The 12943-nt window shown below is 33.1% G+C and overlaps 1 pseudogene; it reads right to left on the reverse strand.

The window, feature by feature from the left end:
* Positions 1 to 1593: 1593 nt before the first annotated feature.
* LOC128189931 (fibrinogen-like protein A) lies at positions 1594 to 12533 on the reverse strand (annotated as a pseudogene).
* Positions 12534 to 12943: the final 410 nt, after the last annotated feature.

Here is a 12943-nt window from a genome sequence, read left to right on the forward strand (position 1 = left end):
TATGAATAAAACATGTCTTGCTTTCCCTAGGTTTTAACTTATTTCGTATTTAATAGCATCGTTAATTATGTACCGATGTTCGGTAGTCAACATCTTTTCAAATTGTATTAATGCCGTAGTGTATATATAACCCGTTGTTTAATTCGATTAAAATGTTAATATGCAAGGGGCGCAACTCAAGTTGCTCGCTAGAAAGCGCCACCACATCACCGAGTTTTCGTAATGAAATCCGCCAAGGGTTTATGGGGAGCAAAGTGGACCGAAAACCTTTGGCTAGCGAAGATGCTTAACTACAGGAAACGAATCACAGGACTTGCACAAAACTGTTTCTTAATTGTAACAATAACAAAATTTCTATTGTAAACGTCATAAGAAAACATGAATCAAGACTTCAAGATTCAATAGAAGAAAACCTCCGAGCAACACTTGTCAAAATCAGTCGACGGGATGCATTTACTTTGTACGTGCACAATAGGAGATCTGGCATGCTGAATTAACAATGATTGTTTGGTCCCTTTTAAACATACAGCAGACATGGTTCATACAAACTAAACACTTGATCTTTAATGATGCATGTTTGGCTCTTACAGGGACCACTTCCTAACCCATGATGGTCTCAAAGGGACTGCTTCCTAACCCATGATTGTCTCAAAGGGACCGCTTTCTAACCCATGATTGTCTCAAAGGGACTGCTTCCTAACCCATGATGGTCTCAAAGTGGCCGCTTCCTAACCCATGATTATCTTAAAGGGACCGCTTCCTAACCAATGATGGTCTTAAGGGGACCGCTTCATAACCCATGATTGTCTCAAAGGGGCCGCTTCCTAACCCATGATGGTCTCAAAGGGACCGCTTCCTAACCCAAGATGGTCTCAAAATGACCGCTTCCTAACCCATGATAATCTCAAAGGGACCGCTTCCTAACCCATGATGGTCTCAAAGGGGCCGCTTCCTAACCCATGATTGTCTCAAAGGGACTGCTTCCTAACCCAAGATGGTCTCAAAGGGACCGCTTCCTAACCCATGATAATCTCAAACGGACCGCTTCCTAACCCGTGATGGTCTCCAAGGGACCGTTTCCTAACCCATGGTGGTCTCAAAGGAACCGTTTCCTAACCCAAGATGGTCTCAAAGGGACCGCTTCCTAACCCATGATGATCTTTAAGGGACCGCTTCCTAACCCATGATGGTCTTAAAGGGACCGCTTCTAACCATGATGGTCTCAAAGGGATCGCTTCCTAAACCATGATTGGGTCAAGATTGGAACAAAGTGGAATTGTGATACCAGGTTAACTAAAAAATTTCCTAAATATATCTCATTGGAAGTGGGCCTTGCTATATCTTTTAAGGAATTAAAGCCCTTCATTAATGTTTAATACTTAGTTTGGTTGAAATAGTCCTAGAAAAAGATGTCCAAAAAAACCCAGATAGTTAGGAAGGACATTTGCTTAAAAAAAGTTCTATCTAACAGGAAGATGGGCTAATAAGAGGGATTGTGTTCTAACTGTACCGTACATCTGGCAGTTATACCTACCCAGCCCCCCCCCCCAAAAAAAAAAAATAAAAAAAAATTAAGATTAAAAAAAGCCCTGATAAAATAAATCTTTATTCAGAAAAGAATACAATGTACAGTAATCACCTGGTTATCGATCAATATTTTACAATGAGATACCATAGCCACACAGTCAATCCACGGCTAAACAATTTTCATGGAATTATTAAAATGTACTAAACTTCAACAGTATACTCATGAAAATGTTCATTGTGGCCATAAACAAATAAATGATATCTCATTGTTTAATGAATAACAGAGGTTTTATATATGAGTGTAGCTATTAGGAAAACTAAAATTGAAAAAAATGAAATTCCAATTTAAATGGCGTATAACAAACTCGACCTGTCAATAGAACCATAATATAAGTAATAAACTGTACACATTAAAGAAAAAAGATTTCCTTTTGGATCTTAAACCAATTAGCTATATTTTTGCAATTAAATGCGAAACAAAAAATATTGTAAAACTTTTTCGGTTCTAATTTTAAATATTAATTGGACAATACAAGAATTGATTTAATATATATTACGTAATACTATAAAATGAAAAAAAATCTTTGAATTAAAGTTATCGCATATCAATGTTTATACATTTCTGATTAATTAACGGTCGTTTAAAAGATAATATTTTTATCTACTAAGTATCATAATGATTCCCTCTATTTTTTACGGAAACTTATCGTCATTTCATAGTTCTATAGAAACAATCACACTGAAATCTTCACGGGCCGTTTATCGATTGGTCGAAATCTACAACGACTGAAGCTGACAGGACTGAAATCTACACGCCCGCTTTTATCGATTGTTCGAATCCTACAGCGACCTCGGAAAGATCACGGACTGCACGAAATAATCAAGATGATGCCGGACTCAAAGTTTCACAGGAGACGATTTAGCTGTTTCTTTTAGTTAACGTACTGATGTACCATAACAGTAATATGATGAATTTTACTTACTTTTTACAATCAATTTTATTATGAAGGCAGCAATCATTGCAGAAAAAAATTAAATATTCCGCTAACGCGGGTTATCTATTTTTTTTCTGCAATGTCGCCTCCTTCATTTCCTGCATGAATCACCAAAGAAAACATTGTTTAAATGTATCACAATCGGATATTGACGAATAAATTAACAGAAATATCAATGCAGAGAGAAATTCCATTGGCTTCTTACGATGTTAACATTCAACCTAGATGTATAGCTCGGGGACGAATCATCAACTGCATTGATTTCAGAGATATCCACGAGTATTTCCAGTGATCCATACAATGTATTCAGCACCAGTTTTCTCAGAGTCGGTGTACTGTCCATTAGGGTTGGCATAGAAACAGTTGTAGAACCATCCTGCCGATCTGTACTTGGTGGCAGTTAACGTTGCTCCACCCGTCGTTATCCTTGTCCGGTGTAGAGAACATACTGTTGTTGCTGTAAGCTAGGCTATCCCCTACAATCACAGTGGTTGTACATCATTGTGTGAATTATTTCAACAGATAGAATAATCAATATGAATGGTATTAAAATACTTGTATAATAGTATTTCATAATGAAGTTTTGTTTAACAAACACTCTTCTCTAACACTTTGAATGATTTAGAAAATAATCTCAATATCGAATCGAACCATTCCTGATCATTGTCGTTATCATGGCAGCTGTTTTTGCTGTGATCCATGCTATTACCAACAGTTACACTGGTCATGATGCGGGATTTATGTCAATAGAACAATCAATTTAAAAAGTGAAACCATAAAACTTACACCTCTATCTCAAATAAAAAAAGTTGCCATAAATAACCAAACTTGACAATTTGAAGTGCTAAAACAATGACTAAAGAAAATTACTTATCATTATTAAGTGCCGACTTATTGCGTGGACCCTGAGGTCCACGCAGAAAATATATAAGCGAGGTTAAACCGGATGCTATGGGGAAAATTCAACCTGCGCATGAGCTAGCCTGGTTCCTGTGTGTAATGGGTAGATCAGGGAACCAGGCTAGCACACGTTTATCTGAATCGGGATCGGGATTCCGTGCCATATGTACACATAAGTTCAAAGGCGCTGTAATTGTAAAGTTGTCGGTAAACAGTACAAAAACAAAGTATACGTTTAAAGAAATGACTGGATTGTGATATGAACTATCAGTATTAAGAAATAGGTTAATGTTATGCCGAAACTACAACATGCATCAACTAGCATAATTTGCAATGTATTGTTGTTTTATAGTAGGCGAGGCTAGAGAACTTCCCGATTAAATTTTTTTAAGCATTTAAGTATGATTGAATAATTATGTCACTGTATGAAAGTTAAAATCTCAAGAAAAATACATTAAAATATGAAATTTTTAATTTAAACAAAGCTGTCACTGCATAGTTAACAAAGTAGTGCGAATCGCAATGTGTGCGCAAATAGTAGAATTCACCGAATGCCTGATACTATACATGCAAACTTCATTCATAGATAGATCATAATTATTTTAGAAGTATGAATCCTTTAAATTCTGAGATAAAAAGTCAGGGCTATACATACATGTTTACGTAATACACCGTACAAATTTAGTGGTTAAAAGCAGAGGGCTAAAGTCGGTGGAATCTCTGATAATCTTAAGGCTTTCACGTTTTTGTTGGAAACACATGCAAATGGTCCACGTATTGTAGTCCTTTTTAAAGGACAGCAACTTGTTTTGTTTTAATTTTACTTGGTCTGTCAAAGTGCAGAAAAATATTAAAGTTCTCAACGATAGACACTCTGAATAATTGTTACCTGCATTCCCACTGTATCCAGTCACCTGTAGCTGATATTTACTGGCCTCGTCCCCGACAGAAAAGTTAGAGTAGACAGCATAGGCTTTCTCTCCATTAAATCTCTCCATGTCAACTCGCAGTTCCTGGGGATTCATTGATGTCAATCTATGTAGCATGTCATTTCCTTTAAAAAAAATAAATGTGTATTACATGATTTTTTTTCTTAGTTCCTTCGAACGTATATTTATATAACGTATATTTATTTAATCAGACATCATTAGTCTTAATCTTCTCATGCGCAAAGGACAATTATGCTTATGGACAGTACACCGACGCTGAAAATTTTTCCAAAAGGAGAGGAAGTCCATGGTGAGGACTGTGTGAAAAATTGCATGGTCAGGACTGTGTGAGGAAGTCCATGGTGAGGACTGTGTGAGGAAGTCCATGGTGAGGACTGTGTGAGGAAGTCCATGGTGAGGACTATGTGAGGAAGTCCATGGTCAGGACTATGTGAGGAAATCCATGGTGAGGACTGGAAGTCCATGATGAGGACTGTGAGGAAGTCCATGGTGAGGACTGTGTGAGTAAGTCCATGGTGAGGACTGTGTGAGGAAGTCCATGGTGAGGACTATGTGAGGAAGTCCATGGTCAGGACTATGTGAGGAAGTCCATGGTCAGGACCGTGTGAGGAAGTCCATGGTCAGGACTATGTGAGGAAATCCATGGTCAGGACTGTGTGAGGAAGTCCATGGTCAGGACTATGTGAGGAAGTCCATGGTCAGGACTATCGGAGGAAGTCCATGGTCAGGACTGTGTGAGGAAGTCCATGGTGAGGACTATGTGAGGAAGTCCATGGTGAGGACTGTGTGAGGAAGTCCAGGGTGAAGACTGTGTGAGGAAGTCCATGGTGAGGACTGTGTTAGGAAGTCCATGGTGAGGACTGTGTGAGGAAGTCCATGGTCAGGACTGTGTGAGGAAGTCCATGGTCAGGACTGTGTGAGGAAGTCCATGGTCGGGACTGTGTGAATTTATTATGTTTTATATGTTTGGAGAGTCCGTACCTTACCTACCCCAGACCCTTCCCATTAGATCTGTGCATGCTGTGTTGCAACCACTATTGAAATAAAACCACTATTGAAATAAATTATTTCAATAGTGGTTGGGAATGCATTTCATTAGAATAATCACTTTGCAACCACTATGGAAATAAAACCACTATTGAAATAAATTATTTCAATACTGGTTGGGAATGTATTTCATCTGAAGAATCACTTTACAACCACTATTAAAATACAACCATAACTAAAATAAAATATTTAAATATTATTCCGGGATGTATTTCATTTTGAAAATCAATTTACAGACAGTGTTGAAGTACAACTACAATTAAAATAATTTTTTCAATCGTAGCTTAGAATGAATTTCTTCATTAATTTTTCTCTGAAAATTTACATTTTTTTCTTTACATTTCTCTTTCTACAAACATATCATGTCCTATGGTATATTATTTGAACAATTGTACATCTTGTAAATTGCCAGAACTTCTATTCAAACCCCCTGTATATTGAATAATTATTTATTGATGAATATTATTATAAATATCTTTATAAATATAAATTATTTTAAATAGGGGTTGGGGGTTACTTCACAACAACCACTATTGAAATATATTATTTCAATAGTTGTTAAGGATGCGATTCATTTCAACCACTATTGAAATAATTTATTTCAATAGTGGTTGGGGATACCTTTCATTTCAACCACTATTGAAATAAAGTATTACAATAGTGGTTGATGATGCATTTCAGTTTTATGTTTATTATTATGTCTGTTTGTAACACTTTCCTTTCTGCTAGGGAAGTTTCTTAAGAAAAGAAGTATGTCTTATGAGATAATGAATTCCTTTTTGATTATGATGTTCTTTGATTTACCTCTATATGGTCATGTTTCCCATACCACCTGTCATCTGGAACCGAAAGTGTTATGCACAGTCGGAATAAAAGGCATTAGAATAACTTCCTACCACGATTAATTTTTTTTTAATTTCAATAATGGTTGTAATAAACCGCATCCTTAACCACAATTGAAATAAAATAATTCAATAGTGGTTGTAATGAAATGCATACCTAACCACTATTGAAATAATTTATTTCAATAGTGGTTATAATGAAACGCATACCCAACCACTATTGAAATAATTTATTTCATTCAATATTGGTCTTAATGAAGTACATCCCCAACCATCATTGAAATTATTTATCTTAATAGTGATATTCATTATTACATAAATCTTTAATGATATATAAGCTATAAATTATTTTTTAATATGCAGGGGTTTTGAATAGAAGTTCTGGCAATTTACAACGTTGTCTTCTAGTACAAATAATTTACAATTTCCATAAAACATGATTTATCTATATAAAGAGAAAGGTAAAGAAAAATATGAAAACAATTCTATATGTTAATCTGCGAAGATTGGTTATTTCTGCACAACAGTGACAATCCTAAATTAAGTACATTTACACATAGTCTTGATTACAATTACCATAAAATATGCAAGTCTTTAGTACCTTAATTGTGTATTTAAATTGTTTGTTAAATAAAAACAAATGTATATGCATGTTTATCTGCGAGCATTGGTAATTTACTTCTACACAGCAGTGAAAATTGTACCATAATTGTCTATTTGATATTATTCGTTAGATTTCTTGCATTTCAAAATAGTTTGCAAATATGATATACAACTTCTTTCTTTCCAAATGTGTAACAGTGATTACATAGTTATGATTATAAGTAATTCATTCCCATCTACAATTAAAAAAAAATTAATAGTAGTTGAACTTTAATGGTGTCTGTAAAGTAGTTCTTATCATTAAATACATGTACATCCCCAACCTCTATTAAAACATTACTTCAATAGTGGTTGTATTTCAATAGTGGTTGCAAAGTGATTTTTCTAATGAAATACGTCCCCAACCACTATTGAAATAATTTATTTCAATAGTGGTTTTATTTCAATAGTGGTTGCAAGGTGATTTTTCTAATGAAATACATTCCCAACTACTATTGAAATAATTTATTTCAATAGTGGTTTTATTTCAATAGTGGTTGAAACAATGCTGCATATTTTTGAAAATCTAGCTAATTACAATAATCGCTTAGGAAAGAAATTCAATGTCTAATGATAGCTACCGTATTACTTAATGTAATTGAAAATGTGTGTTTGCTAATTCTTGTCAAAATAATTTCGTTCATCATTCAATATATTTATAACAGCTACCAAGTAGACCTTTATTTAATGTTAAGAAAGATATATATAGTTTCTTTCAGTCGCAAAACGGATTCAAAATAATGCCTTTTAATATTTTTGAAAGAAAGTCTCCTATATGAGAAACAGAATAAAGTGAGGATCAGCATGGCAAATCGAAAAAATTCTCTCTGCATTTTATTTTCACACATCGGTATACTTCACTCTTTTTTTTTAAACCAAAAGTGTTTATTTATTTGCTAATAAAATGGTGCTCAGTATGACAAATGGATGAGTTCCGTCCGCTTTTTTATGTTTACACGCCGACAGATCACTTTCAATATAACCAATGGCAGTGCTACATGTACTACCACAAATGCAATTGCACTGCACCAAAAAAAAACAAAAACAACATCATAGCAGTGCCCTTATTTCGCATCAATGTTCTATTTTAGTGTATTTAAAAAAATTTGAAGGTAAACAGTTTTGTAATTTTCTATTCAAATGTACCTTAAAAAGCTTGAAAAAAAAGAGAATTTAAACCTATCCAATACTCGTGATCAGCATATCCAAATCCGTTCTTGTATTCCGTCCAGTTGCGGTAAAAGTCCACCAAACCATTTACTCTCCGCTGAATCACCTGTTCCGAATTACGACAACACAACACAAACATATATTTTTCAAAAGCACCAATCAAAAAAATTTTATTGCATAAACAATGACTGCATTATTGAACTGACTTAAAATGAATTAATCTTTGGAAAAAGCTATTTCTTTTATCAAAGAGACACACATGTAACTCAGAGAGAGAGAGAGAGAGAGAGAGAGAGAGAGAGAGAGAGAGAGAGAGAGAGAGAGAGAGAGAGAGAGAGAGACCTTACCGTCCACCCTCCGTTGTCAGTGGTCATATCGCAGAACACGGCCTTTGATCTATATGACGAAGCTGTAACATGTGTTTGGATATTTCTCCAAAATGTCCGCGCAATAAGAACCGTTTATGTAATGTACCTTTGAAAGAAATTGGCTTATCCTTTCTACATTTCTAAGCATATCAATAGCTTCTCCTGAAGAAAGTTGTTCGACCACATACAAGCTAGCATTTCTTATATCGTCAAGAACGTTCTCGGTTTTCATCAAATTATTGGGTTCACTATTGTTCAACAGAGTATCAACTCTGGTCGAAAGAGACACCATTTCCTGCCTCAAGAGTCTCTGCTCGGTATGAATAGTAGAGAGACTTTCGTTGCCCTGTGTCGCTATTATATTGTTGATCTTTTCCTCGATATTTTCGACTTTTTCGAGTTGTTTTGTCACAATCGTTTCAATACCTTGACTAAATTGCTGTAGCTCGGTTCTTATGAAGTGTAACGCGAAGTCTGCAGATCTCTGCCTGTCTCCCATTTCATCAAACAACGCCTGCCCATTTTTGATACAAGCAATAAAGTCAATATCAGAATTCCAAGAAATCTACCCATCACCGGTTTGTTAGAATTGGTCAGATCTGCTTCAAATATTATTCCTATCTATATAAGTCTTTAATACTGGTTGGTGTATGGAATTCCAGTCGTAAAATCCTATTTCGTCAAAACTGAAAAAAAAGTGTTGCACATTGTTTGAGTTAAGCTGTTCTAGAATGTCACAAGCAATTGTTTCTGTGATTAAGCTTAAGTTTACCTCTGTAAATGACAAATAAATATTGCCCAAAATATCGTAAATCAAAAAAACCTAATGCATTTTATTATCAAATCAGTTTGCAATTTAATTGAACCCTTACTCAAATGATTATGAAATGCTGTTCAAGAGTGTTGATTAAGGATTTTTTGAGACTATTATTTAAATTTGTCACAAGATCGAATTTTGAATGCAGTTTAAAAGGAAATAGCTCGTAACGATATTTGATAACAAAAACTTCGTGTACTTCAATTTATTACATTCCCACTTTATTACATTCTCTATTTATTAGATACTCTATTCATTATATACCTAGCCCGATCTTTTGTTTATGAAAAGACATAGTTACATTATAAATGGTAATAAATTAGAACGGACATACATAATCTCTTTGTTATCTAAACATTGAATGAAATTTGGTCTTCGACGAAGATAATGGACAATGAATAAGGATGACGCAGTTAGAGAATTTGCGTGATTGAATTTTTTTCTTTTCATTCTTAAACATATAAACATTCAGATATCTTGTACAACATATATTATTTTCAGGGCTACTTTCTTCGTTGCAAGGTAAATACTTTTATATGACTTACCCCCTTTTCAGGCATTCTGATTCCTATTAACATTTTGACACGTTTAGTTTTCTGATAAATTATCAAATTTATAGAATAAATTTGCAAAAAATATTTGCAAATTAGAAATAGATTTAAAGCTCAAAATAATAAAGTATCGGCCATGCAACTGAAGTACTGCAATAGGAATTGCCCTGTACACTAAATCTGGAATTATGACTTATTCTGACAGTTTCTTTTCTCAAATACTAAAAAGGTAATATATTCTTCGACTTTATTCATTCTTTATAAATTGAAAGAGAATTATATATATATATATATATATATATATATATATATATATATATATATATATATATATATATATATATATATATATATATATATATATCTATCTATCTATCTATCTATCTATCTATCTATCTATCTATCTATCTATCTATCGACCACTTATAATTTTACATAAACATTACCAAAATTAAAGATAATCATAAACTATGGTCTTTTAATTAGAAAATAAAATAAAAGAGGACACGTTAATGATTTTTCCTTTCATTTTTCAATTAAAAAAATTAATGTAGAGCCATTTTAAGGGAGTGGTAGGGGAGTTAGGGTAGCTCGTAAACAACGAAAGATACTCGCTTTTCAATACTAATATTTTGACTATACAATCATCATACAAAGGATTTCAAAGTATTTCAATTTAGCAAAAACAAACCCAACAAGATTAATTCAAATTTTTATTTTAGGAATGAATTCAATATTTATTTGTATTATACGATATAAAATGGTTTGGGTCAGTTTACGCTTTATAAACCGCGGTTTATAAAAAAAGTGTAAACTGTTTCAAACCATTTCATATCGTGTAAAACTAATAACTATTGAATTCGTTGCTTATAATTTAATTTTTTCACTCTTCATTGTAGATAAAAACGATCATTTTACCTTTAAAATGACGTAAATTTTGTACAAAATTCAAACGTAACGTCAGGCGTATTGATACGTTTTTGACGTTAGTCTTACTATGACGTAGGCAACATTCTTTATACGATATAACATAATTTTTTTAGCCAATCACAAAGCGCGTTACAACAAGAAATAAATTATATATGTATGATTATGAATCAAGATAATTTTTGGAAGACGTCAGAACACACTTATAAAAGAAAGGACATTGACAAATAAAAAGAAATTAATATCATTTAATATTTATTCGTTTGATGAAATATCGGCGCTTCTGATTGGCCGAAAAATTTCTTTGATACCTGCATCAATAAAATTTTAGCCGGATCTACTTTTCTCATATGTTCTGATTTAACACTATTTATAGAGCGGGGGTTTCCAAAAGAAACACTGTCAACAAAGTGTAAAGTGTAAAGTTGTGTCTGTTTAATTATCAGCAAACAAAATACAACTTAAAAAATATAAAAAATTAAAACTATAACCTTCAAATATAGACATTATTTAATTCACTAAATAGTAAATTAAGCGTCTTCTAACGATTTCGTCTGCTTGAGATCAATCAACATTTACTGTGAAGCTGGCTGTTCATTTTCCAGGAATAATTTTAACGAACATATAGGCCTATACACTTTCACGGTAACACACTGTTCAAATTTGGTAACGATGAGTTTTAAATTTACATACGTACATAGTCAACAGAATAAGCATCGTAAAGCAAAGCTATTGTGAGAGTAGTGCATCAACTCCTTCAGCGCATTCCAAGCGGCAGGTATCCATTTAAGTACATCACTGACTATCTATTTACCTAACGTTTACAAAAGTCGCTTATACATACTCTTTTTTTGTCGGCATATAAACTATTTTCGTCCACAATCGCCTCTTCTTGCATGGTTATTCCCAGATGCATATTCCAGCTATCTCACATGAAAACCAGTTTTGACGAATCTTTCTGCAAATTGAACAACATCACAAGCTTTCGCATGTATTTTCTTTTCGTTTTCAATTCAGCTGGTTCAGATTTAAACTCACTGTTTGGGTTTAATCCATTAAATTCAGCTCAATAGTTCTGCATCAGGTGAAGGCGCATCCATTTTGAATATTGTTGCTGTTGTTGTTTTGTATTCACACGCGCCGCTTCGTTTACATTATTTACATTTTTGATCAATGACACTTCACATTTTATGATTTGAAAATGTTTTATTAAATGATAAGAAATGAAGATAATAATTTTTCTATTGATCGACGTATCAAAGAAAAAATTGACCGGAAAACTTCGGGATCATGGAATTAAGTACTTATTTTGTAATCTCGGAGACATAAACCAGTGTCTGGATCAAACCAGTGAACTTCTATAGTTGCGACCAAATGTGACAACTGCGGTCTTAATAAAGTATATATATATATATATATATATATATATATATATATATATATATATATATATATATATATATATATATATATATATATATATCTTAGTGAATTATAGATTTATCGAGATTTAAAACTTTTTCGGAATATATTTTTGATTTAAAATATTAAATTTTTCAACAATATAAGACTATATACCAAGCTTGGAATGTCTTACAGCCATCGTTGGTTATATTTAAAAACAAAACCAAATTAACTCTAGACAGTGAAGTTACCTACCTCTTATTTGTTTTTTCAAACATCAGTGTGCTTAATCAATCCGATCGTCGTGAAAAAACCCACAGGAATATTTTGATTTAAGTTACAATTTTTTGCATAAAAATCTATTGAAAAGTTATGATTCCTGGTCTCTTTAAATCAATTAGAAGTGACATAAACGTACGGGAAACTGTTCTCTTTTTTCTTGAGATGCGTGCTTCCTTTTCATTGGGGTCTTCTTCCTTATTTGTGTGTTGTTTTCATTGACTGTACTCTCTATATTTTTATATTGAATTCTAATGTATTTAGTTATGTTGGGTATATAAATGAAAACTTTTTTATTGCTGTCATAAATCAATATACTGAAACCATAACGATCATAGGCTAGCATGATTATTAAATGATTGACATGATGACTGAAGTTGTTGATTATCATGATACTTGTAAGTAATCCTGTTGATTGTAGGTTCCATTAATGAAATCCGCAAGACACATTTTTGTAACAATATTGTCTACCCAAATAAACACAATTACTTAAGATTTGAATCTTTGTGTTATATTTTAGGTGA

Source organism: Crassostrea angulata, chromosome 6 (assembly GCF_025612915.1).
Source record: "Crassostrea angulata isolate pt1a10 chromosome 6, ASM2561291v2, whole genome shotgun sequence".
Classification (NCBI taxonomy): domain Eukaryota; kingdom Metazoa; phylum Mollusca; class Bivalvia; order Ostreida; family Ostreidae; genus Magallana; species Magallana angulata.